The following is a 25,916-nucleotide window of genomic DNA, read 5'->3' as shown; positions in this document are numbered from 1 at the left end:
TAGAACCCTCAGAACTACAGTGCTATGATGTCACTCACTTCCACAGGCCTTGCAGAGTGTAAACAACAACAACCCAGCTTTGTTGTGTATGTAACCATAGGGATTGTGATGTCACCTAGAACCTTCACAGCAGCGACAGCTTTATGAGGAGCATCAGCACTGCTCTGCCTGAGCAGAACCATCACCGCCATAGGTTGTCAAATAACCCGGATTTAACCCACACAGGTAAGTCCAATGGGGTGCAGGCATGTCCTCTATGCTTACAGCTTCCCGTGGGTGTTGGTTTGATACCGTTTGGGGACAGCCAAGGAGGCATCTGCAGGCAACAAAGGTAGGTGTGTGCTTGTGTGTGTGTTTCCTATGCAGATCCTAAGCCCAGTGTCACATGCAAGTAGGAGGAGTAAGAAGGGTTCCTGGCAAATCCGGGTTATGGATTGCATTTAAAAAGGCCCCGTGGGAGTGCAATGGGCCCCTGTCTTGCTGCTTAGCAATAATGGTATGGGTTTAGGTTCTGCTGTGTGTACTGGTGGTTGACTGCCCCCCAGCCCAGAGTGTGCATGGAAAATTGTCTGGCAGCCTCCCTGACAGCAAGCAGTGATAGTGCCCATGAAGGGGACCTTGTTGGGCCCGCCCCTTTCACGGTTATCGCTTCTCGGCCTTTTGGCTAAGATCAAGTGTAGTATCTGTTCTTATCAGTTTAATATCTGATACGTCCCCTATCTGGGGACCATATATTAAATGGATTTTTGAGAACGGGGGCCGATTTCGAAGCTTGCTTCCGTCGCCCTATGCATTGACCCGATATGGCAGTATCTTCGGGTACAGTGCACCACCCCCTTACAGGGTTAAAAAGAAAGATTCCTACTTTCATTGCTACCTGCTTGCTGGCTAGCCAGCTAGCCAGCCCTGTGGGCCTTGCTGCTGCTGCTGCTGCTGCTGCTGCAGCCAAAAAACAAAAGGTGGTGCTGCTGCTGCTTCTGCTGCTTCTGCTTGTGTCTGGCCGCTGTTGGAGCGTCCAGGCACAGGACTTCTGCTGCTGCTGACTAAATGGCCTCCTTAATTGGATCATTTGAGTAGCCAGCACACCTGTGCAGGTAGGGCATGACATGATAGGCAGCTGCCTTGATAGCGGGTGGGTGCTGAATGTTCCTAATTGACAAAATAAGATTAATGCTTATGAAGAAATATAAAATCTCATCCCTTCCCCAATATCGCGCCACACCCCTACCCCTTAATTCCCTGGTTGAACTTGATGGACATATGTCTTTTTTCGACCGTACTAACTATGTAACTATGTAACATAACATGGGGGGGTCTCCTGGCTGTTCACACAGGTGTGTCATTGCTGTACATTGACCATGCATTGCTTCTGTGGTATTGCAAAGGCAAAGACAAATGCTTCCAGCCATCCATTGCACTAATGGATTGGTCATCAGCTGGCTGTCTATGTCCCGCATCAATATAGACCAAAGTACAGAGGGTTAGGCTATGCTATAGTGCACCTACCTGATGCATCAGAAGGTGCGAGGCCCTTGCTAAATTCTGTGCACAGACTTTGAGATCTATGCTTTAGACTGTATCTAAACCTGCTCCAACATGGACTGACATTCTGGCCTACTTTCAGCCGATGCGACTTGTCTGTCGCTGAACAGTCGCTTTTTATGTATTCAGCACCTATGTATAATGTTGTAAAAATGCTCTAGAAGCTAAAGTCGCAGAAATGTCACACATATTTGGCCTGCAACTTTCTGTGCGACAAATTCAGACAGGAAAAATCAGTATAAATCCTTAGAAAATTATCCCCCAGTGTCTCCATCTGCTGGCGGTATTGAATAAGCATTGCTGCACTGATGGGGTATGCATTAGACGAAAAAAAAGAAGAAAAAGAAGAATAATACGCCCAGAAAAGAGGCGAAAAGGAGAAAAACGTAAAAAAACGTGAAAAAAAAGTAAGAGGAAGAGAAGGGAAAAAAAGGTGGAAATGGGTTTAAAAGTGATTTCGGCGGAGAAATATATATATATATATATATATATATATATATATATATATACGCGCACACACACACATATATATAAACGTATTCTCCGTTGAGATATTGCAGCCGCTGCTGTGTCCAGGCCCAGGAGCCTTAGCACTGTGCTGTGATGTCACTCAATACCACTGACATCACTAGGTGTAAACAACATCTCTCCTTTGCTGTGTATGTGACTATGGAGCTGTTTGGTGATGTCGTCTATTATGGCCTTCATAGAAGCAACAGGAGATTGTTGCATCCATCTAGAACCCTCAGAACTACAGTGCTATGATGTCACTCACTTCCACAGGCCTTGCAGAGTGTAAACAACAACAACCCAGCTTTGTTGTGTATGTAACCATAGGGATTGTGATGTCACCTAGAACCTTCACAGCAGCGACAGCTTTATGAGGAGCATCAGCACTGCTCTGCCTGAGCAGAACCATCACCGCCATAGGTTGTCAAATAACCCGGATTTAACCCACACAGGTAAGTCCAATGGGGTGCAGGCATGTCCTCTATGCTTACAGCTTCCCGTGGGTGTTGGTTTGATACCGTTTGGGGACAGCCAAGGAGGCATCTGCAGGCAACAAAGGTAGGTGTGTGCTTGTGTGTGTGTTTCCTATGCAGATCCTAAGCCCAGTGTCACATGCAAGTAGGAGGAGTAAGAAGGGTTCCTGGCAAATCCGGGTTATGGATTGCATTTAAAAAGGCCCCGTGGGAGTGCAATGGGCCCCTGTCTTGCTGCTTAGCAATAATGGTATGGGTTTAGGTTCTGCTGTGTGTACTGGTGGTTGACTGCCCCCCAGCCCAGAGTGTGCATGGAAAATTGTCTGGCAGCCTCCCTGACAGCAAGCAGTGATAGTGCCCATGAAGGGGACCTTGTTGGGCCCGCCCCTTTCACGGTTATCGCTTCTCGGCCTTTTGGCTAAGATCAAGTGTAGTATCTGTTCTTATCAGTTTAATATCTGATACGTCCCCTATCTGGGGACCATATATTAAATGGATTTTTGAGAACGGGGGCCGATTTCGAAGCTTGCTTCCGTCGCCCTATGCATTGACCCGATATGGCAGTATCTTCGGGTACAGTGCACCACCCCCTTACAGGGTTAAAAAGAAAGATTCCTACTTTCATTGCTACCTGCTTGCTGGCTAGCCAGCTAGCCAGCCCTGTGGGCCTTGCTGCTGCTGCTGCTGCTGCTGCTGCAGCCAAAAAACAAAAGGTGGTGCTGCTGCTGCTTCTGCTGCTTCTGCTTGTGTCTGGCCGCTGTTGGAGCGTCCAGGCACAGGACTTCTGCTGCTGCTGACTAAATGGCCTCCTTAATTGGATCATTTGAGTAGCCAGCACACCTGTGCAGGTAGGGCATGACATGATAGGCAGCTGCCTTGATAGCGGGTGGGTGCTGAATGTTCCTAATTGACAAAATAAGATTAATGCTTATGAAGAAATATAAAATCTCATCCCTTCCCCAATATCGCGCCACACCCCTACCCCTTAATTCCCTGGTTGAACTTGATGGACATATGTCTTTTTTCGACCGTACTAACTATGTAACTATGTAACATAACATGGGGGGGTCTCCTGGCTGTTCACACAGGTGTGTCATTGCTGTACATTGACCATGCATTGCTTCTGTGGTATTGCAAAGGCAAAGACAAATGCTTCCAGCCATCCATTGCACTAATGGATTGGTCATCAGCTGGCTGTCTATGTCCCGCATCAATATAGACCAAAGTACAGAGGGTTAGGCTATGCTATAGTGCACCTACCTGATGCATCAGAAGGTGCGAGGCCCTTGCTAAATTCTGTGCACAGACTTTGAGATCTATGCTTTAGACTGTATCTAAACCTGCTCCAACATGGACTGACATTCTGGCCTACTTTCAGCCGATGCGACTTGTCTGTCGCTGAACAGTCGCTTTTTATGTATTCAGCACCTATGTATAATGTTGTAAAAATGCTCTAGAAGCTAAAGTCGCAGAAATGTCACACATATTTGGCCTGCAACTTTCTGTGCGACAAATTCAGACAGGAAAAATCAGTATAAATCCTTAGAAAATTATCCCCCAGTGTCTCCATCTGCTGGCGGTATTGAATAAGCATTGCTGCACTGATGGGGTATGCATTAGACGAAAAAAAAGAAGAAAAAGAAGAATAATACGCCCAGAAAAGAGGCGAAAAGGAGAAAAACGTAAAAAAACGTGAAAAAAAAGTAAGAGGAAGAGAAGGGAAAAAAAGGTGGAAATGGGTTTAAAAGTGATTTCGGCGGAGAAATATATATATATATATATATATATATATATATATATATATATATACGCGCACACACACACATATATATAAACGTATTCTCCGTTGAGATATTGCAGCCGCTGCTGTGTCCAGGCCCAGGAGCCTTAGCACTGTGCTGTGATGTCACTCAATACCACTGACATCACTAGGTGTAAACAACATCTCTCCTTTGCTGTGTATGTGACTATGGAGCTGTTTGGTGATGTCGTCTATTATGGCCTTCATAGAAGCAACAGGAGATTGTTGCATCCATCTAGAACCCTCAGAACTACAGTGCTATGATGTCACTCACTTCCACAGGCCTTGCAGAGTGTAAACAACAACAACCCAGCTTTGTTGTGTATGTAACCATAGGGATTGTGATGTCACCTAGAACCTTCACAGCAGCGACAGCTTTATGAGGAGCATCAGCACTGCTCTGCCTGAGCAGAACCATCACCGCCATAGGTTGTCAAATAACCCGGATTTAACCCACACAGGTAAGTCCAATGGGGTGCAGGCATGTCCTCTATGCTTACAGCTTCCCGTGGGTGTTGGTTTGATACCGTTTGGGGACAGCCAAGGAGGCATCTGCAGGCAACAAAGGTAGGTGTGTGCTTGTGTGTGTGTTTCCTATGCAGATCCTAAGCCCAGTGTCACATGCAAGTAGGAGGAGTAAGAAGGGTTCCTGGCAAATCCGGGTTATGGATTGCATTTAAAAAGGCCCCGTGGGAGTGCAATGGGCCCCTGTCTTGCTGCTTAGCAATAATGGTATGGGTTTAGGTTCTGCTGTGTGTACTGGTGGTTGACTGCCCCCCAGCCCAGAGTGTGCATGGAAAATTGTCTGGCAGCCTCCCTGACAGCAAGCAGTGATAGTGCCCATGAAGGGGACCTTGTTGGGCCCGCCCCTTTCACGGTTATCGCTTCTCGGCCTTTTGGCTAAGATCAAGTGTAGTATCTGTTCTTATCAGTTTAATATCTGATACGTCCCCTATCTGGGGACCATATATTAATTGGATTTTTGAGAACGGGGGCCGATTTCGAAGCTTGCTTCCGTCGCCCTATGCATTGACCCGATATGGCAGTATCTTCGGGTACAGTGCACCACCCCCTTACAGGGTTAAAAAGAAAGATTCCTACTTTCATTGCTACCTGCTTGCTGGCTAGCCAGCTAGCCAGCCCTGTGGGCCTTGCTGCTGCTGCTGCTGCTGCTGCAGCCAAAAAACAAAAGGTGGTGCTGCTGCTGCTTCTGCTGCTTCTGCTTGTGTCTGGCCGCTGTTGGAGCGTCCAGGCACAGGACTTCTGCTGCTGCTGACTAAATGGCCTCCTTAATTGGATCATTTGAGTAGCCAGCACACCTGTGCAGGTAGGGCATGACATGATAGGCAGCTGCCTTGATAGCGGGTGGGTGCTGAATGTTCCTAATTGACAAAATAAGATTAATGCTTATGAAGAAATATAAAATCTCATCCCTTCCCCAATATCGCGCCACACCCCTACCCCTTAATTCCCTGGTTGAACTTGATGGACATATGTCTTTTTTCGACCGTACTAACTATGTAACTATGTAACATAACATGGGGGGGTCTCCTGGCTGTTCACACAGGTGTGTCATTGCTGTACATTGACCATGCATTGCTTCTGTGGTATTGCAAAGGCAAAGACAAATGCTTCCAGCCATCCATTGCACTAATGGATTGGTCATCAGCTGGCTGTCTATGTCCCGCATCAATATAGACCAAAGTACAGAGGGTTAGGCTATGCTATAGTGCACCTACCTGATGCATCAGAAGGTGCGAGGCCCTTGCTAAATTCTGTGCACAGACTTTGAGATCTATGCTTTAGACTGTATCTAAACCTGCTCCAACATGGACTGACATTCTGGCCTACTTTCAGCCGATGCGACTTGTCTGTCGCTGAACAGTCGCTTTTTATGTATTCAGCACCTATGTATAATGTTGTAAAAATGCTCTAGAAGCTAAAGTCGCAGAAATGTCACACATATTTGGCCTGCAACTTTCTGTGCGACAAATTCAGACAGGAAAAATCAGTATAAATCCTTAGAAAATTATCCCCCAGTGTCTCCATCTGCTGGCGGTATTGAATAAGCATTGCTGCACTGATGGGGTATGCATTAGACGAAAAAAAAGAAGAAAAAGAAGAATAATACGCCCAGAAAAGAGGCGAAAAGGAGAAAAACGTAAAAAAACGTGAAAAAAAAGTAAGAGGAAGAGAAGGGAAAAAAAGGTGGAAATGGGTTTAAAAGTGATTTCGGCGGAGAAATATATATATATATATATATATATATATATATATATATATATATATATACGCGCACACACACACATATATATAAACGTATTCTCCGTTGAGATATTGCAGCCGCTGCTGTGTCCAGGCCCAGGAGCCTTAGCACTGTGCTGTGATGTCACTCAATACCACTGACATCACTAGGTGTAAACAACATCTCTCCTTTGCTGTGTATGTGACTATGGAGCTGTTTGGTGATGTCGTCTATTATGGCCTTCATAGAAGCAACAGGAGATTGTTGCATCCATCTAGAACCCTCAGAACTACAGTGCTATGATGTCACTCACTTCCACAGGCCTTGCAGAGTGTAAACAACAACAACCCAGCTTTGTTGTGTATGTAACCATAGGGATTGTGATGTCACCTAGAACCTTCACAGCAGCGACAGCTTTATGAGGAGCATCAGCACTGCTCTGCCTGAGCAGAACCATCACCGCCATAGGTTGTCAAATAACCCGGATTTAACCCACACAGGTAAGTCCAATGGGGTGCAGGCATGTCCTCTATGCTTACAGCTTCCCGTGGGTGTTGGTTTGATACCGTTTGGGGACAGCCAAGGAGGCATCTGCAGGCAACAAAGGTAGGTGTGTGCTTGTGTGTGTGTTTCCTATGCAGATCCTAAGCCCAGTGTCACATGCAAGTAGGAGGAGTAAGAAGGGTTCCTGGCAAATCCGGGTTATGGATTGCATTTAAAAAGGCCCCGTGGGAGTGCAATGGGCCCCTGTCTTGCTGCTTAGCAATAATGGTATGGGTTTAGGTTCTGCTGTGTGTACTGGTGGTTGACTGCCCCCCAGCCCAGAGTGTGCATGGAAAATTGTCTGGCAGCCTCCCTGACAGCAAGCAGTGATAGTGCCCATGAAGGGGACCTTGTTGGGCCCGCCCCTTTCACGGTTATCGCTTCTCGGCCTTTTGGCTAAGATCAAGTGTAGTATCTGTTCTTATCAGTTTAATATCTGATACGTCCCCTATCTGGGGACCATATATTAAATGGATTTTTGAGAACGGGGGCCGATTTCGAAGCTTGCTTCCGTCGCCCTATGCATTGACCCGATATGGCAGTATCTTCGGGTACAGTGCACCACCCCCTTACAGGGTTAAAAAGAAAGATTCCTACTTTCATTGCTACCTGCTTGCTGGCTAGCCAGCTAGCCAGCCCTGTGGGCCTTGCTGCTGCTGCTGCTGCTGCTGCAGCCAAAAAACAAAAGGTGGTGCTGCTGCTGCTGCTTCTGCTTGTGTCTGGCCGCTGTTGGAGCGTCCAGGCACAGGACTTCTGCTGCTGCTGACTAAATGGCCTCCTTAATTGGATCATTTGAGTAGCCAGCACACCTGTGCAGGTAGGGCATGACATGATAGGCAGCTGCCTTGATAGCGGGTGGGTGCTGAATGTTCCTAATTGACAAAATAAGATTAATGCTTATGAAGAAATATAAAATCTCATCCCTTCCCCAATATCGCGCCACACCCCTACCCCTTAATTCCCTGGTTGAACTTGATGGACATATGTCTTTTTTCGACCGTACTAACTATGTAGCTATGTAACATAACATGGGGGGGTCTCCTGGCTGTTCACACAGGTGTGTCATTGCTGTACATTGACCATGCATTGCTTCTGTGGTATTGCAAAGGCAAAGACAAATGCTTCCAGCCATCCATTGCACTAATGGATTGGTCATCAGCTGGCTGTCTATGTCCCGCATCAATATAGACCAAAGTACAGAGGGTTAGGCTATGCTATAGTGCACCTACCTGATGCATCAGAAGGTGCGAGGCCCTTGCTAAATTCTGTGCACAGACTTTGAGATCTATGCTTTAGACTGTATCTAAACCTGCTCCAACATGGACTGACATTCTGGCCTACTTTCAGCCGATGCGACTTGTCTGTCGCTGAACAGTCGCTTTTTATGTATTCAGCACCTATGTATAATGTTGTAAAAATGCTCTAGAAGCTAAAGTCGCAGAAATGTCACACATATTTGGCCTGCAACTTTCTGTGCGACAAATTCAGACAGGAAAAATCAGTATAAATCCTTAGAAAATTATCCCCCAGTGTCTCCATCTGCTGGCGGTATTGAATAAGCATTGCTGCACTGATGGGGTATGCATTAGACGAAAAAAAAGAAGAAAAAGAAGAATAATACGCCCAGAAAAGAGGCGAAAAGGAGAAAAACGTAAAAAAACGTGAAAAAAAAGTAAGAGGAAGAGAAGGGAAAAAAAGGTGGAAATGGGTTTAAAAGTGATTTCGGCGGAGAAATATATATATATATATATATATATATATATATATATATATATATATATATATATACGCGCACACACACACATATATATAAACGTATTCTCCGTTGAGATATTGCAGCCGCTGCTGTGTCCAGGCCCAGGAGCCTTAGCACTGTGCTGTGATGTCACTCAATACCACTGACATCACTAGGTGTAAACAACATCTCTCCTTTGCTGTGTATGTGACTATGGAGCTGTTTGGTGATGTCGTCTATTATGGCCTTCATAGAAGCAACAGGAGATTGTTGCATCCATCTAGAACCCTCAGAACTACAGTGCTATGATGTCACTCACTTCCACAGGCCTTGCAGAGTGTAAACAACAACAACCCAGCTTTGTTGTGTATGTAACCATAGGGATTGTGATGTCACCTAGAACCTTCACAGCAGCGACAGCTTTATGAGGAGCATCAGCACTGCTCTGCCTGAGCAGAACCATCACCGCCATAGGTTGTCAAATAACCCGGATTTAACCCACACAAGTAAGTCCAATGGGGTGCAGGCATGTCCTCTATGCTTACAGCTTCCCGTGGGTGTTGGTTTGATACCGTTTGGGGACAGCCAAGGAGGCATCTGCAGGCAACAAAGGTAGGTGTGTGCTTGTGTGTGTGTTTCCTATGCAGATCCTAAGCCCAGTGTCACATGCAAGTAGGAGGAGTAAGAAGGGTTCCTGGCAAATCCGGGTTATGGATTGCATTTAAAAAGGCCCCGTGGGAGTGCAATGGGCCCCTGTCTTGCTGCTTAGCAATAATGGTATGGGTTTAGGTTCTGCTGTGTGTACTGGTGGTTGACTGCCCCCCAGCCCAGAGTGTGCATGGAAAATTGTCTGGCAGCCTCCCTGACAGCAAGCAGTGATAGTGCCCATGAAGGGGACCTTGTTGGGCCCGCCCCTTTCACGGTTATCGCTTCTCGGCCTTTTGGCTAAGATCAAGTGTAGTATCTGTTTTTATCAGTTTAATATCTGATACGTCCCCTATCTGGGGACCATATATTAAATGGATTTTTGAGAACGGGGGCCGATTTCGAAGCTTGCTTCCGTCGCCCTATGCATTGACCCGATATGGCAGTATCTTCGGGTACAGTGCACCACCCCCTTACAGGGTTAAAAAGAAAGATTCCTACTTTCATTGCTACCTGCTTGCTGGCTAGCCAGCTAGCCAGCCCTGTGGGCCTTGCTGCTGCTGCTGCTGCTGCTGCTGCAGCCAAAAAACAAAAGGTGGTGCTGCTGCTGCTTCTGCTGCTTCTGCTTGTGTCTGGCCGCTGTTGGAGCGTCCAGGCACAGGACTTCTGCTGCTGCTGACTAAATGGCCTCCTTAATTGGATCATTTGAGTAGCCAGCACACCTGTGCAGGTAGGGCATGACATGATAGGCAGCTGCCTTGATAGCGGGTGGGTGCTGAATGTTCCTAATTGACAAAATAAGATTAATGCTTATGAAGAAATATAAAATCTCATCCCTTCCCCAATATCGCGCCACACCCCTACCCCTTAATTCCCTGGTTGAACTTGATGGACATATGTCTTTTTTCGACCGTACTAACTATGTAACTATGTAACATAACATGGGGGGGTCTCCTGGCTGTTCACACAGGTGTGTCATTGCTGTACATTGACCATGCATTGCTTCTGTGGTATTGCAAAGGCAAAGACAAATGCTTCCAGCCATCCATTGCACTAATGGATTGGTCATCAGCTGGCTGTCTATGTCCCGCATCAATATAGACCAAAGTACAGAGGGTTAGGCTATGCTATAGTGCACCTACCTGATGCATCAGAAGGTGCGAGGCCCTTGCTAAATTCTGTGCACAGACTTTGAGATCTATGCTTTAGACTGTATCTAAACCTGCTCCAACATGGACTGACATTCTGGCCTACTTTCAGCCGATGCGACTTGTCTGTCGCTGAACAGTCGCTTTTTATGTATTCAGCACCTATGTATAATGTTGTAAAAATGCTCTAGAAGCTAAAGTCGCAGAAATGTCACACATATTTGGCCTGCAACTTTCTGTGCGACAAATTCAGACAGGAAAAATCAGTATAAATCCTTAGAAAATTATCCCCCAGTGTCTCCATCTGCTGGCGGTATTGAATAAGCATTGCTGCACTGATGGGGTATGCATTAGACGAAAAAAAAGAAGAAAAAGAAGAATAATACGCCCAGAAAAGAGGCGAAAAGGAGAAAAACGTAAAAAAACGTGAAAAAAAAGTAAGAGGAAGAGAAGGGAAAAAAAGGTGGAAATGGGTTTAAAAGTGATTTCGGCGGAGAAATATATATATATATATATATATATATATATATATATATATATATACGCGCACACACACACATATATATAAACGTATTCTCCGTTGAGATATTGCAGCCGCTGCTGTGTCCAGGCCCAGGAGCCTTAGCACTGTGCTGTGATGTCACTCAATACCACTGACATCACTAGGTGTAAACAACATCTCTCCTTTGCTGTGTATGTGACTATGGAGCTGTTTGGTGATGTCGTCTATTATGGCCTTCATAGAAGCAACAGGAGATTGTTGCATCCATCTAGAACCCTCAGAACTACAGTGCTATGATGTCACTCACTTCCACAGGCCTTGCAGAGTGTAAACAACAACAACCCAGCTTTGTTGTGTATGTAACCATAGGGATTGTGATGTCACCTAGAACCTTCACAGCAGCGACAGCTTTATGAGGAGCATCAGCACTGCTCTGCCTGAGCAGAACCATCACCGCCATAGGTTGTCAAATAACCCGGATTTAACCCACACAGGTAAGTCCAATGGGGTGCAGGCATGTCCTCTATGCTTACAGCTTCCCGTGGGTGTTGGTTTGATACCGTTTGGGGACAGCCAAGGAGGCATCTGCAGGCAACAAAGGTAGGTGTGTGCTTGTGTGTGTGTTTCCTATGCAGATCCTAAGCCCAGTGTCACATGCAAGTAGGAGGAGTAAGAAGGGTTCCTGGCAAATCCGGGTTATGGATTGCATTTAAAAAGGCCCCGTGGGAGTGCAATGGGCCCCTGTCTTGCTGCTTAGCAATAATGGTATGGGTTTAGGTTCTGCTGTGTGTACTGGTGGTTGACTGCCCCCCAGCCCAGAGTGTGCATGGAAAATTGTCTGGCAGCCTCCCTGACAGCAAGCAGTGATAGTGCCCATGAAGGGGACCTTGTTGGGCCCGCCCCTTTCACGGTTATCGCTTCTCGGCCTTTTGGCTAAGATCAAGTGTAGTATCTGTTCTTATCAGTTTAATATCTGATACGTCCCCTATCTGGGGACCATATATTAAATGGATTTTTGAGAACGGGGGCCGATTTCGAAGCTTGCTTCCGTCGCCCTATGCATTGACCCGATATGGCAGTATCTTCGGGTACAGTGCACCACCCCCTTACAGGGTTAAAAAGAAAGATTCCTACTTTCATTGCTACCTGCTTGCTGGCTAGCCAGCTAGCCAGCCCTGTGGGCCTTGCTGCTGCTGCTGCTGCTGCTGCTGCAGCCAAAAAACAAAAGGTGGTGCTGCTGCTGCTTCTGCTGCTTCTGCTTGTGTCTGGCCGCTGTTGGAGCGTCCAGGCACAGGACTTCTGCTGCTGCTGACTAAATGGCCTCCTTAATTGGATCATTTGAGTAGCCAGCACACCTGTGCAGGTAGGGCATGACATGATAGGCAGCTGCCTTGATAGCGGGTGGGTGCTGAATGTTCCTAATTGACAAAATAAGATTAATGCTTATGAAGAAATATAAAATCTCATCCCTTCCCCAATATCGCGCCACACCCCTACCCCTTAATTCCCTGGTTGAACTTGATGGACATATGTCTTTTTTCGACCGTACTAACTATGTAACTATGTAACATAACATGGGGGGGTCTCCTGGCTGTTCACACAGGTGTGTCATTGCTGTACATTGACCATGCATTGCTTCTGTGGTATTGCAAAGGCAAAGACAAATGCTTCCAGCCATCCATTGCACTAATGGATTGGTCATCAGCTGGCTGTCTATGTCCCGCATCAATATAGACCAAAGTACAGAGGGTTAGGCTATGCTATAGTGCACCTACCTGATGCATCAGAAGGTGCGAGGCCCTTGCTAAATTCTGTGCACAGACTTTGAGATCTATGCTTTAGACTGTATCTAAACCTGCTCCAACATGGACTGACATTCTGGCCTACTTTCAGCCGATGCGACTTGTCTGTCGCTGAACAGTCGCTTTTTATGTATTCAGCACCTATGTATAATGTTGTAAAAATGCTCTAGAAGCTAAAGTCGCAGAAATGTCACACATATTTGGCCTGCAACTTTCTGTGCGACAAATTCAGACAGGAAAAATCAGTATAAATCCTTAGAAAATTATCCCCCAGTGTCTCCATCTGCTGGCGGTATTGAATAAGCATTGCTGCACTGATGGGGTATGCATTAGACGAAAAAAAAGAAGAAAAAGAAGAATAATACGCCCAGAAAAGAGGCGAAAAGGAGAAAAACGTAAAAAAACGTGAAAAAAAAGTAAGAGGAAGAGAAGGGAAAAAAAGGTGGAAATGGGTTTAAAAGTGATTTCGGCGGAGAAATATATATATATATATATATATATATATATATATATATATATATATACGCGCACACACACACATATATATAAACGTATTCTCCGTTGAGATATTGCAGCCGCTGCTGTGTCCAGGCCCAGGAGCCTTAGCACTGTGCTGTGATGTCACTCAATACCACTGACATCACTAGGTGTAAACAACATCTCTCCTTTGCTGTGTATGTGACTATGGAGCTGTTTGGTGATGTCGTCTATTATGGCCTTCATAGAAGCAACAGGAGATTGTTGCATCCATCTAGAACCCTCAGAACTACAGTGCTATGATGTCACTCACTTCCACAGGCCTTGCAGAGTGTAAACAACAACAACCCAGCTTTGTTGTGTATGTAACCATAGGGATTGTGATGTCACCTAGAACCTTCACAGCAGCGACAGCTTTATGAGGAGCATCAGCACTGCTCTGCCTGAGCAGAACCATCACCGCCATAGGTTGTCAAATAACCCGGATTTAACCCACACAGGTAAGTCCAATGGGGTGCAGGCATGTCCTCTATGCTTACAGCTTCCCGTGGGTGTTGGTTTGATACCGTTTGGGGACAGCCAAGGAGGCATCTGCAGGCAACAAAGGTAGGTGTGTGCTTGTGTGTGTGTTTCCTATGCAGATCCTAAGCCCAGTGTCACATGCAAGTAGGAGGAGTAAGAAGGGTTCCTGGCAAATCCGGGTTATGGATTGCATTTAAAAAGGCCCCGTGGGAGTGCAATGGGCCCCTGTCTTGCTGCTTAGCAATAATGGTATGGGTTTAGGTTCTGCTGTGTGTACTGGTGGTTGACTGCCCCCCAGCCCAGAGTGTGCATGGAAAATTGTCTGGCAGCCTCCCTGACAGCAAGCAGTGATAGTGCCCATGAAGGGGACCTTGTTGGGCCCGCCCCTTTCACGGTTATCGCTTCTCGGCCTTTTGGCTAAGATCAAGTGTAGTATCTGTTCTTATCAGTTTAATATCTGATACGTCCCCTATCTGGGGACCATATATTAAATGGATTTTTGAGAACGGGGGCCGATTTCGAAGCTTGCTTCCGTCGCCCTATGCATTGACCCGATATGGCAGTATCTTCGGGTACAGTGCACCACCCCCTTACAGGGTTAAAAAGAAAGATTCCTACTTTCATTGCTACCTGCTTGCTGGCTAGCCAGCTAGCCAGCCCTGTGGGCCTTGCTGCTGCTGCTGCTGCTGCTGCTGCAGCCAAAAAACAAAAGGTGGTGCTGCTGCTGCTTCTGCTGCTTCTGCTTGTGTCTGGCCGCTGTTGGAGCGTCCAGGCACAGGACTTCTGCTGCTGCTGACTAAATGGCCTCCTTAATTGGATCATTTGAGTAGCCAGCACACCTGTGCAGGTAGGGCATGACATGATAGGCAGCTGCCTTGATAGCGGGTGGGTGCTGAATGTTCCTAATTGACAAAATAAGATTAATGCTTATGAAGAAATATAAAATCTCATCCCTTCCCCAATATCGCGCCACACCCCTACCCCTTAATTCCCTGGTTGAACTTGATGGACATATGTCTTTTTTCGACCGTACTAACTATGTAACTATGTAACATAACATGGGGGGGTCTCCTGGCTGTTCACACAGGTGTGTCATTGCTGTACATTGACCATGCATTGCTTCTGTGGTATTGCAAAGGCAAAGACAAATGCTTCCAGCCATCCATTGCACTAATGGATTGGTCATCAGCTGGCTGTCTATGTCCCGCATCAATATAGACCAAAGTACAGAGGGTTAGGCTATGCTATAGTGCACCTACCTGATGCATCAGAAGGTGCGAGGCCCTTGCTAAATTCTGTGCACAGACTTTGAGATCTATGCTTTAGACTGTATCTAAACCTGCTCCAACATGGACTGACATTCTGGCCTACTTTCAGCCGATGCGACTTGTCTGTCGCTGAACAGTCGCTTTTTATGTATTCAGCACCTATGTATAATGTTGTAAAAATGCTCTAGAAGCTAAAGTCGCAGAAATGTCACACATATTTGGCCTGCAACTTTCTGTGCGACAAATTCAGACAGGAAAAATCAGTATAAATCCTTAGAAAATTATCCCCCAGTGTCTCCATCTGCTGGCGGTATTGAATAAGCATTGCTGCACTGATGGGGTATGCATTAGACGAAAAAAAAGAAGAAAAAGAAGAATAATACGCCCAGAAAAGAGGCGAAAAGGAGAAAAACGTAAAAAAACGTGAAAAAAAAGTAAGAGGAAGAGAAGGGAAAAAAAGGTGGAAATGGGTTTAAAAGTGATTTCGGCGGAGATATATATATATATATATATATATATATATATATATATATATATATATATATATATACGCGCACACACACACATATATATAAACGTATTCTCCGTTGAGATATTGCAGCCGCTGCTGTGTCCAGGCCCAGGAGCCTTAGCACTGTGCTGTGATGTCACTCAATACCACTGACATCACTAGGTGTAAACAACATCTCTCCTTTGCTGTGTATGTGACTATGGAGCTGTTTGGTGATGTCGTCTATTATGGCCTTCATAGAAGCAACAGGAGATTGTTGCATCCATCTAGAACCCTCAGAACTACAGTGCTATGATGTCACTCACTTCCACAGGCCTTGCAGAGTGTAAACAACAACAACCCAGCTTTGTTGTGTATGTAACCATAGGGATTGTGATGTCACCTAGAACCTTCACAGCAGCGACAGCTTTATGAGGAGCATCAGCACTGCTCTGCCTGAGCAGAACCATCACCGCCATAGGTTGTCAAATAACCCGGATTTAACCCACACAGGTAAGTCCAATGGGGTGCAGGCATGTCCTCTATGCTTACAGCTTCCCGTGGGTGTTGGTTTGATACCGTTTGGGGACAGCCAAGGAGGCATCTGCAGGCAACAAAGGTAGGTGTGTGCTTGTGTGTGTGTTTCCTATGCAGATCCTAAGCCCAGTGTCACATGCAAGTAGGAGGAGTAAGAAGGGTTCCTGGCAAATCCGGGTTATGGATTGCATTTAAAAAGGCCCCGTGGGAGTGCAATGGGCCCCTGTCTTGCTGCTTAGCAATAATGGTATGGGTTTAGGTTCTGCTGTGTGTACTGGTGGTTGACTGCCCCCCAGCCCAGAGTGTGCATGGAAAATTGTCTGGCAGCCTCCCTGACAGCAAGCAGTGATAGTGCCCATGAAGGGGACCTTGTTGGGCCCGCCCCTTTCACGGTTATCGCTTCTCGGCCTTTTGGCTAAGATCAAGTGTAGTATCTGTTCTTATCAGTTTAATATCTGATACGTCCCCTATCTGGGGACCATATATTAAATGGATTTTTGAGAACGGGGGCCGATTTCGAAGCTTGCTTCCGTCGCCCTATGCATTGACCCGATATGGCAGTATCTTCGGGTACAGTGCACCACCCCCTTACAGGGTTAAAAAGAAAGATTCCTACTTTCATTGCTACCTGCTTGCTGGCTAGCCAGCTAGCCAGCCCTGTGGGCCTTGCTGCTGCTGCTGCTGCTGCTGCAGCCAAAAAACAAAAGGTGGTGCTGCTGCTGCTTCTGCTGCTTCTGCTTGTGTCTGGCCGCTGTTGGAGCGTCCAGGCACAGGACTTCTGCTGCTGCTGACTAAATGGCCTCCTTAATTGGATCATTTGAGTAGCCAGCACACCTGTGCAGGTAGGGCATGACATGATAGGCAGCTGCCTTGATAGCGGGTGGGTGCTGAATGTTCCTAATTGACAAAATAAGATTAATGCTTATGAAGAAATATAAAATCTCATCCCTTCCCCAATATCGCGCCACACCCCTACCCCTTAATTCCCTGGTTGAACTTGATGGACATATGTCTTTTTTCGACCGTACTAACTATGTAACTATGTAACATAACATGGGGGGGTCTCCTGGCTGTTCACACAGGTGTGTCATTGCTGTACATTGACCATGCATTGCTTCTGTGGTATTGCAAAGGCAAAGACAAATGCTTCCAGCCATCCATTGCACTAATGGATTGGTCATCAGCTGGCTGTCTATGTCCCGCATCAATATAGACCAAAGTACAGAGGGTTAGGCTATGCTATAGTGCACCTACCTGATGCATCAGAAGGTGCGAGGCCCTTGCTAAATTCTGTGCACAGACTTTGAGATCTATGCTTTAGACTGTATCTAAACCTGCTCCAACATGGACTGACATTCTGGCCTACTTTCAGCCGATGCGACTTGTCTGTCGCTGAACAGTCGCTTTTTATGTATTCAGCACCTATGTATAATGTTGTAAAAATGCTCTAGAAGCTAAAGTCGCAGAAATGTCACACATATTTGGCCTGCAACTTTCTGTGCGACAAATTCAGACAGGAAAAATCAGTATAAATCCTTAGAAAATTATCCCCCAGTGTCTCCATCTGCTGGCGGTATTGAATAAGCATTGCTGCACTGATGGGGTATGCATTAGACGAAAAAAAAGAAGAAAAAGAAGAATAATACGCCCAGAAAAGAGGCGAAAAGGAGAAAAACGTAAAAAAACGTGAAAAAAAAGTAAGAGGAAGAGAAGGGAAAAAAAGGTGGAAATGGGTTTAAAAGTGATTTCGGCGGAGAAATATATATATATATATATATATATATATATATATATATATATATATATATACGCGCACACACACACATATATATAAACGTATTCTCCGTTGAGATATTGCAGCCGCTGCTGTGTCCAGGCCCAGGAGCCTTAGCACTGTGCTGTGATGTCACTCAATACCACTGACATCACTAGGTGTAAACAACATCTCTCCTTTGCTGTGTATGTGACTATGGAGCTGTTTGGTGATGTCGTCTATTATGGCCTTCATAGAAGCAACAGGAGATTGTTGCATCCATCTAGAACCCTCAGAACTACAGTGCTATGATGTCACTCACTTCCACAGGCCTTGCAGAGTGTAAACAACAACAACCCAGCTTTGTTGTGTATGTAACCATAGGGATTGTGATGTCACCTAGAACCTTCACAGCAGCGACAGCTTTATGAGGAGCATCAGCACTGCTCTGCCTGAGCAGAACCATCACCGCCATAGGTTGTCAAATAACCCGGATTTAACCCACACAGGTAAGTCCAATGGGGTGCAGGCATGTCCTCTATGCTTACAGCTTCCCGTGGGTGTTGGTTTGATACCGTTTGGGGACAGCCAAGGAGGCATCTGCAGGCAACAAAGGTAGGTGTGTGCTTGTGTGTGTGTTTCCTATGCAGATCCTAAGCCCAGTGTCACATGCAAGTAGGAGGAGTAAGAAGGGTTCCTGGCAAATCCGGGTTATGGATTGCATTTAAAAAGGCCCCGTGGGAGTGCAATGGGCCCCTGTCTTGCTGCTTAGCAATAATGGTATGGGTTTAGGTTCTGCTGTGTGTACTGGTGGTTGACTGCCCCCCAGCCCAGAGTGTGCATGGAAAATTGTCTGGCAGCCTCCCTGACAGCAAGCAGTGATAGTGCCCATGAAGGGGACCTTGTTGGGCCCGCCCCTTTCACGGTTATCGCTTCTCGGCCTTTTGGCTAAGATCAAGTGTAGTATCTGTTCTTATCAGTTTAATATCTGATACGTCCCCTATCTGGGGACCATATATTAAATGGATTTTTGAGAACGGGGGCCGATTTCGAAGCTTGCTTCCGTCGCCCTATGCATTGACCCGATATGGCAGTATCTTCGGGTACAGTGCACCACCCCCTTACAGGGTTAAAAAGAAAGATTCCTACTTTCATTGCTACCTGCTTGCTGGCTAGCCAGCTAGCCAGCCCTGTGGGCCTTGCTGCTGCTGCTGCTGCTGCTGCAGCCAAAAAACAAAAGGTGGTGCTGCTGCTGCTTCTGCTGCTTCTGCTTGTGTCTGGCCGCTGTTGGAGCGTCCAGGCACAGGACTTCTGCTGCTGCTGACTAAATGGCCTCCTTAATTGGATCATTTGAGTAGCCAGCACACCTGTGCAGGTAGGGCATGACATGATAGGCAGCTGCCTTGATAGCGGGTGGGTGCTGAATGTTCCTAATTGACAAAATAAGATTAATGCTTATGAAGAAATATAAAATCTCATCCCTTCCCCAATATCGCGCCACACCCCTACCCCTTAATTCCCTGGTTGAACTTGATGGACATATGTCTTTTTTCGACCGTACTAACTATGTAACTATGTAACATAACATGGGGGGGTCTCCTGGCTGTTCACACAGGTGTGTCATTGCTGTACATTGACCATGCATTGCTTCTGTGGTATTGCAAAGGCAAAGACAAATGCTTCCAGCCATCCATTGCACTAATGGATTGGTCATCAGCTGGCTGTCTATGTCCCGCATCAATATAGACCAAAGTACAGAGGGTTAGGCTATGCTATAGTGCACCTACCTGATGCATCAGAAGGTGCGAGGCCCTTGCTAAATTCTGTGCACAGACTTTGAGATCTATGCTTTAGACTGTATCTAAACCTGCTCCAACATGGACTGACATTCTGGCCTACTTTCAGCCGATGCGACTTGTCTGTCGCTGAACAGTCGCTTTTTATGTATTCAGCACCTATGTATAATGTTGTAAAAATGCTCTAGAAGCTAAAGTCGCAGAAATGTCACACATATTTGGCCTGCAACTTTCTGTGCGACAAATTCAGACAGGAAAAATCAGTATAAATCCTTAGAAAATTATCCCCCAGTGTCTCCATCTGCTGGCGGTATTGAATAAGCATTGCTGCACTGATGGGGTATGCATTAGACGAAAAAAAAGAAGAAAAAGAAGAATAATACGCCCAGAAAAGAGGCGAAAAGGAGAAAAACGTAAAAAAACGTGAAAAAAAAGTAAGAGGAAGAGAAGGGAAAAAAAGGTGGAAATGGGTTTAAAAGTGATTTCGGCGGAGAAATATATATATATATATATATATATATATATATATATATATATATATACGCGCACACACACACATATATATAAACGTATTCTCCGTTGAGATATTGCAGCCGCTGCTGTGTCCAGGCCCAGGAGCCTTAGCACTGTGCTGTGATGTCACTCAATACCACTGACATCACTAGGTGTAAACAACATCTCTCCTTTGCTGTGTATGTGACTATGGAGCTGTTTGGTGATGTCGTCTATTATGGCCTTCATAGAAGCAACAGGAGATTGTTGCATCCATCTAGAACCCTCAGAACTACAGTGCTATGATGTCACTCACTTCCACAGGCCTTGCAGAGTGTAAACAACAACAACCCAGCTTTGTTGTGTATGTAACCATAGGGATTGTGATGTCACCTAGAACCTTCACAGCAGCGACAGCTTTATGAGGAGCATCAGCACTGCTCTGCCTGAGCAGAACCATCACCGCCATAGGTTGTCAAATAACCCGGATTTAACCCACACAGGTAAGTCCAATGGGGTGCAGGCATGTCCTCTATGCTTACAGCTTCCCGTGGGTGTTGGTTTGATACCGTTTGGGGACAGCCAAGGAGGCATCTGCAGGCAACAAAGGTAGGTGTGTGCTTGTGTGTGTGTTTCCTATGCAGATCCTAAGCCCAGTGTCACATGCAAGTAGGAGGAGTAAGAAGGGTTCCTGGCAAATCCGGGTTATGGATTGCATTTAAAAAGGCCCCGTGGGAGTGCAATGGGCCCCTGTCTTGCTGCTTAGCAATAATGGTATGGGTTTAGGTTCTGCTGTGTGTACTGGTGGTTGACTGCCCCCCAGCCCAGAGTGTGCATGGAAAATTGTCTGGCAGCCTCCCTGACAGCAAGCAGTGATAGTGCCCATGAAGGGGACCTTGTTGGGCCCGCCCCTTTCACGGTTATCGCTTCTCGGCCTTTTGGCTAAGATCAAGTGTCTTGCCCTAAGGTATTCGGGTACCCCTCTCCTCGGCCTTGTGGGATCGTCCAGGTTTATTGCCTGGGCTTCACCCACCTGCTGCTATTGGGGAGAGGGCTTAGTCCCAGGATAACGGGAAGGTGATCATCGGAGGACGGGTCTGCCGGAGAGGATGGCTAATGCGCCGAACGCTCCTAATACAGTACGGCTGTTTATCGAGGAGGAAAAGAGGAGTGCCTACGGGATTTTGCATGTCCAGCAGAAGGTCGTGGAAGGAGTGCTGAGGATGCCGCATGCTTCCATCTTCTGTGTCCAGGTCTTTCCCAGCCAAGGATTCTTTGACGTGACCTTCTACAACCTGGATGATCTCCGTACCTGTCTCTACCGGAGTAAGGAGAATGCTTCTCACCCTGACCTACAAGGGATCCGATTCATTTCCTGCGAGGCTCGGCCTAAGAAAGTTCCAGTGGTAGTGCATATGTACAACCCTTTTGTGCGGGATGAGGAGATCCAGACCTTTCTAAGAAGGTATTGTGTGTCTGTTTCTGGTGCGGAGAGGAAAAATAACATCCTGGGGACTTTCACAGGCATGAGACGTTTTTGGGTGGAGTTTAGGCCTGCCCCCGAGGGTGGTGCTGAAGGTTTTTGTCACCCCCCGCAGAACTTTGCGATAGGGAACAACAGGGGGTTTCTGCACTACCCGGGGATGCCAAGTTTTTGCCGGGACTGTTTTTGCTTTGGTCATACCAGAGAGAACTGTACAACCGGGCAGGTTTGCAGGAACTGCCACAAGCCTGATCACCGCACTGCAGACTGTCCCGAGAAACGCAAGTGTCATTTCTGTGGTTCTTCGGATCACCTGGCTAGGAGTTGCCCCACTTACCAGTCCGGGGCACCCCGATCATATGCAATGGCTCTTCGAGGTGGGACAGTTCCTGAGGACTCCAATGCTGCCAGGGCAGGCGATGCAGAGGTTAGCGTGCTGACCAGTGAAGCAGAGTCTGCCCCTGTTTTTCCTTCCATTTCTAGGTCTGTTCCGGATGCTTTGGTGGCAGAGGGGGAGAAGGCGGAGTCTGTTTCGGGGGCATCTGTTTCGGAGGCCTCTGATCCCCCAGAGGAGATGACTGTGGACAAAGAATCCTTGAAGAGAAAGATGCCGGTGGAAGAATCGGAGGATGACTGTCCGACTCCTCAGAGTCAAAGGATTGAGGACTTTCCTAGCCCGGGAAGGGAGGAGGCAGGTGGAGGGTCGTCATGTCAGATTGATTCTGACTCCTCTTTATCCTCCCTGGGCACAGGTTATTTGGAGGAATGTTCAGTCAAAAAATTGACAAAGACTCTTAAGTTTAAGGAAGGGGAGGCAAAAAATAAGGGTAGAGGTCGGGGAAAGGCTAGGCCTCCTTTTGATAATGCTTGATTTTGTATTTCCTTTTTTTCCTTCAAATGTTTGAATGAGTTTAACAATTGGTTCTCTAAATGTCCGCAGTATTAGATCTTTAGAAAGGAGATCCGCCATTTTTGATTTACTTTCTAGATATTCTTTTGATGTTCTAGGTCTCCAGGAGTGCTGCTTGGATGGGGAGCCAAATATCTCCTGGCCTTATGGGCAATCGGTATGGTCTGGTTCAATGGAACGTAATTCGGGGGTGGGGATTTTGTTCAAAAGTAATGAGTTTGTTGTTAAAAAAGTTGTCCATATTGTTCCGGGTAGGGTATTATTAGTGCATTTTATTTTCAGGGGTTTCACATATAAAGTAATTAATGTTTATGCTCCAACTGGGAGGAAGGAAAGAGGGGAGGTGTTTGAGAAATTATATTTCTTTTTGAGTGGGAGGGATGATGTGTTCCTTATAGGGGATTTCAATTGTATAATAACAGAGGGGGATAGGAGTAGTACTACGGTGGGTGGTGGGTCTGGTTTAGACAGTACTAGTAAGCAGCTTAAAGAGATTGTAAATTTATTTGGGTTAAAGGATTCCTTTGTTGCCCATAATGATGGTACTATCGGTTATACATATTTTTCTAACAATACAAGTTCGCGTATTGATTTCATTTTTGTCTCAAAACTAATGTCTGTTTCTAATTTCAGACGGAGGAGGTTACCGTTCACGGATCATGCCTGGATTGAGTGTGTGGTAAAAGGTGGTGGTCTAAGTGAGTATGGAAAGGGTGTTTGGAAGTTGAATGTGTCTTTATTGGATAATGAATGTGTATTACAAGAATATAGGGAGCGTTTTGATGGATGGGTGTTGAGGAAGGATGCATTTTATAGTGTGGTTGAGTGGTGGGAGTGGGTGAAGTTAGAGACTAAAAGGTTTTTTATTAAAAAAGGGTGTGAGAAAGGGAGGAAAGATAGAGAAGAGTATGAGAGATGGCAAAGAAGGTTAGAGTATTTGTATGAATTGAGGCGTTTGGGGATGAGTGTTGAGAAGGAGATTGAGGAAGCTCGTGGAAGTGTGAATGAGTGTCTGGAGAGGAATGGAAGGAAGATTATTGCACAGGCTAGGGTTGAAGTGAAAGAGAAGGATGAGAAATGTAGCAAATTTTTCTTTAAAAAGGCATTCAGTAAAAAAACTGAGATGATGAGTGTTTTTACGAATGATGGGGTAGAGGTCTTTGGTAAGGATGAGGTGTTAGAGGAAGTGTGGAAGTTTTATTCTGATTTATTCACGGAGAAGGAGCGGGACGTGACTCTAGAGGAGGAATGTTTGGGATATGTGGATAAGCGTTTGGATGAAATTGATGGGTTCTTTATGGAAGAGGATGTGAGGAAGAGTGAGGTGGAGGATGCTGTGAATGGGATGAAGAAAGGAAAGGTGGCAGGGAGTGATGGTTTGCCTGTGGAATTTTATCTTGTGTTTTGGGATATGTTAGGGGATTATGTATGGGAGGTGTGTAAGGAAGTACTTAGGAGAGGGAAGTTATCTAAAAGTATGAGTGAGAGTGTGACTGTGTTATTGTTTAAAAAAGGGGATAAGAGGGATCTTAAAAATTGGAGGCCTATAGCGCTCTTGAATTGTGATTACAAAATTATTGCTAAAGTTATTGCGAATAGGTTAAAGGATGTGATTGATTGTATGGTAGGTGAGGAGCAAATGTGTACAGTGCCTGATCGTAGGATTTCTGAATGTCTGTTAGGTCTGAGGGATGTATTGTGGGACTGTAAAACTAGGAAGCAAGGTGTGGCTGTTGTTACGGTGGATTTTGAAAAAGCGTATGATAGGGTGGTGCATGATTTATTGTTTAGGGTTTTGAGGAGGATGAATGTGCCGGACAGAATGGTGAAGTGGATTGAATGTTTGTATAGGGACATTTATAGTAAGATTCAGGTCAATGGTTTTCTGAGTAGGGAAGTGAGTATAAAATCTGGAGTGCGGCAGGGGTGTCCCCTGTCGCCAATTCTTTTTATTTGTATGATTGAGCCTTTGTTGGGGATGATTAGGAGAGATAAGGTGATGCGGGGTATAGAAATACCTGGTAGTCATGGGAAGGATATGCGAGTGATTGGTTACATGGATGATGTTACTGTTGTATGTAAGTCAATGGCAGGGGTAAGGCGTGCTAAGTTATTGATTGAGTGTTTCTGTTTAATGAGTGGGTTTAAGCTTAATGTTGGGAAGAGTGGTTGTAAATTTTTTGAGGGGTGGGGAGAGAGTGGGTTGTGCGAGTGGCCTGTGAGAGAGGGGGGTGTGGAAGTGCTTGGGGTGGTGTTTGATAATGATTTGTATGGGAAAGAAAGTTGGGAGAGGGTTTTGGGGAGGGTGGGGAATAAAATAAACTTCTGGTCTTTAAGGACTTTATCGATTGAGGGAAGGATTCTGGTTATTAAAGCTGTTATAATTCCTATTTTGCTTTATGTTAATTATGTGTTTCCTCCACCGGATAGGTGTCTGGCAAGAATTATCAGGCAGATCTTTGTTTTCTTATGGAATTCAAGGATGGAGAAATTGAGTCGTGGGAAGGTGGTGAAAAGCAGAATGCATGGTGGGAAAGGAATGATGAATGTGGAAGTGTTCCTGGCTGTGAAGTATGTCAGTTTTTGTCTCGCTGTAAGTAAGAAGGAATGTGTGTTTGGGTGCATGGTAAGGTATTTGGCTGGTAATGTGTTGTTGAAATATAAGCTAATGGAAAGGGACTTAAGGGTACCTGTAAGTTTTGAGGTTCCTTGGTTCTATCAGAGAATAGGGCGGTGTGTCAGGAAAAATAATCTGGAATGTGTGACTGAATGGAATGATAGTAAGAAGGTGATGAAAGTGTTGGAGCAGAGAGAAACAGTGGAATGTGTGGGAGGTCTGTCTGAGAAGGATTGTAAGGTAGTGTGGAAAAATGTCAGTCACAAGGAACTGACAAATAAACAAAAGGACTTGTCTTGGATGTTAGCTCATGGGTGTCTGCCAACAAGGGAATTTCAGAGGAGAAGGAGATTGGTAGACAGTGAAGTGTGTCCCAGGGATGGTTGCGGTGGATGTGAGAATTATGTACATGTGTTTTGGGAGTGTGGTTATGCGAAGTCTGTGTGGAGAAAAATGTCTGGTCTAATTAAAAATCTTACTGGAATTGAAATCTTATCCTTTAATATGATGATGTTTGGTTTGTGTGCAGTGGAGAGAGAGAAGGCAAGAGTGTTATGGTTCATAGTAAATTGTGTAAAAGAGGTTCTGTGGGATGTAAGGAATATTAGGATTTTCAATCAAACTG

General features: G+C 45.8%; 9 non-coding genes across 9 annotated transcripts; all 9 read left to right on the top strand.

Moving 5' to 3' along the window:
- Positions 1–644: 644 nt before the first annotated feature.
- On the top strand, positions 645–835 carry LOC130327601 (U2 spliceosomal RNA). Its single transcript, XR_008871953.1, has one exon. It is a non-coding gene; the product is annotated as a U2 spliceosomal RNA (small nuclear RNA).
- Positions 836–2,923: 2,088 nt separating this feature from the next.
- Positions 2,924–3,114, top strand: LOC130327600 (U2 spliceosomal RNA). The gene has a single exon (XR_008871952.1). It is a non-coding gene; the product is annotated as a U2 spliceosomal RNA (small nuclear RNA).
- Positions 3,115–5,206: 2,092 nt separating this feature from the next.
- LOC130327551 (U2 spliceosomal RNA) lies at positions 5,207–5,397 on the top strand. Its single transcript, XR_008871917.1, has one exon. It is a non-coding gene; the product is annotated as a U2 spliceosomal RNA (small nuclear RNA).
- A 2,093-nt stretch (positions 5,398–7,490) lies between these two features.
- On the top strand, positions 7,491–7,681 carry LOC130327598 (U2 spliceosomal RNA). Its single transcript, XR_008871950.1, has one exon. It is a non-coding gene; the product is annotated as a U2 spliceosomal RNA (small nuclear RNA).
- Positions 7,682–9,774: 2,093 nt separating this feature from the next.
- LOC130327555 (U2 spliceosomal RNA) lies at positions 9,775–9,965 on the top strand. The gene has a single exon (XR_008871921.1). It is a non-coding gene; the product is annotated as a U2 spliceosomal RNA (small nuclear RNA).
- Positions 9,966–12,057: 2,092 nt separating this feature from the next.
- On the top strand, positions 12,058–12,248 carry LOC130327597 (U2 spliceosomal RNA). Its single transcript, XR_008871949.1, has one exon. It is a non-coding gene; the product is annotated as a U2 spliceosomal RNA (small nuclear RNA).
- A 2,094-nt stretch (positions 12,249–14,342) lies between these two features.
- LOC130327596 (U2 spliceosomal RNA) lies at positions 14,343–14,533 on the top strand. The gene has a single exon (XR_008871948.1). It is a non-coding gene; the product is annotated as a U2 spliceosomal RNA (small nuclear RNA).
- A 2,102-nt stretch (positions 14,534–16,635) lies between these two features.
- On the top strand, positions 16,636–16,826 carry LOC130327595 (U2 spliceosomal RNA). The gene has a single exon (XR_008871947.1). It is a non-coding gene; the product is annotated as a U2 spliceosomal RNA (small nuclear RNA).
- A 2,095-nt stretch (positions 16,827–18,921) lies between these two features.
- LOC130327594 (U2 spliceosomal RNA) lies at positions 18,922–19,112 on the top strand. The gene has a single exon (XR_008871946.1). It is a non-coding gene; the product is annotated as a U2 spliceosomal RNA (small nuclear RNA).
- The last annotated feature ends 6,804 nt before the right edge of the window (positions 19,113–25,916 follow it).

This window comes from Hyla sarda, unplaced genomic scaffold (genome assembly GCF_029499605.1).
Source record: "Hyla sarda isolate aHylSar1 unplaced genomic scaffold, aHylSar1.hap1 scaffold_300, whole genome shotgun sequence".
In the NCBI taxonomy this organism is placed as follows: domain Eukaryota; kingdom Metazoa; phylum Chordata; class Amphibia; order Anura; family Hylidae; genus Hyla; species Hyla sarda.
Note: the sequence above shows the minus strand (reverse complement) of the source record. Positions and strands in the feature narration are given on the sequence as shown.